Here is a 1434-nt window from a genome sequence, read left to right as displayed (position 1 = left end):
CACACCAGCAGGGCTTTGTAATCTAAGAGGCCCAGGAAAAGGCTGAGACTCTTGGTGGAAGAGATGACATATGGAAGGAGGGTAGTGGGTGGGACGGTAACCATGCTTCCAGATGCTCAAGCATATCCAAAGACCCCAAATATTTGGCACAAGTGGTTTGGTTGGCTGTGGTGAGGGGGACACAGGTGATACCAAGACTGAATTTAGTTTAATAAAGAAAAATTTTAAGTGTGGTATTCTTTACACTACTCAATTTGTGGACTAAGATCCAAACTTTCTACAGCAATAAAAATATATTGCTAATAGAAACTAACCTCTTTCAGTAGAGTTTTTCTAATGGAAGTATAAGTTTTACTTAAGAATAGCAGTAATATATTTCTCCAGCTCAAATGTTAGTATTAACCCTTCGTGCCCTCTCCCCATACACACACACACTCCAAAACAATACTTTCAAGTGCACATACCAATAAGAGCTCTTCCTCCTCATTTTACACCCCTCAGCAATGAAGAAACATATCTCTTTTGAAAAACACTTCTAGTAACTTATATAATAAAGAACTGAACCTAGCAAGGTGGGAAGCATTGTCACCATGCTGTTTTTATCTGCTGTTCATTTATGATGCTTTAATAAGAGAAACCATAGAAAAGTTTTTGGGAAATTGCATGCCTTTAGCCATTGATTTAATGAATTAACTTTTTTTAAAGGTATCAATAAGCAACTGCCTTGCAATTTTTCAAATCTATTGTCTATTAAGGAACTAAATATTGACAACTCAGTTATGTTGATTGGCATGGTATTAAGGTACATAAAATATGACTTTCCAGAGGTTTGTTTATTGCCTTTATAAGAAAGACTCTGATTATCAACTATTCGAGGTTATATCTGGATAATGAAGAAACCACCAGTGTTCACATTAGTTTAGGAATTTTAACAACATTCACCAAGATCTGTTTATTCTTCTAATGTAACATTGTTCATTCTGTCATTTTTATAAACCTTATACAGTTTAAAGGTTGGATAAAGGTTGGTTCAAAGGTTGTATCTGAGAGGAATCTTGAGCTTTCCCACAAGCAATACTTCTAAAATTCTATTGAGAATTATTACCTAGTTGATTTTTCTGCTTTTGCAAAAGGATATTCCATACATTAGCATATAGCTCCAGAGTATATCTGATTTTTATTCATCCAGATTCCCTAAATGATCTTCCCCAATATGCAAGCTACTGAATTAATGCAAAGCATATGTTACTAAATAAGAAAGAATTCTAGTTCATATGAGCTACCAAATTAAAATTTAATAAAAATGGAAAGACTAACTCTCCCTTGAATATGACCTCAGCAAAAGGTCAATTTTTTCCTCCTAGAGTTCCTCGAACACTAAATTGAAAACAGGTAATGCACTGCTGCCATTCACCCCATCACCCACTAGTCACT

The sequence above is a fragment of the Pteropus medius genome, unplaced genomic scaffold, assembly GCF_902729225.1.
Source record: "Pteropus medius unplaced genomic scaffold, Ma_sr-lr_union100, whole genome shotgun sequence".
NCBI lineage: Eukaryota > Metazoa > Chordata > Mammalia > Chiroptera > Pteropodidae > Pteropus > Pteropus medius.
The sequence above is the reverse complement of the archived record's forward strand: the minus strand, read 5'-3'. Positions refer to the sequence as shown.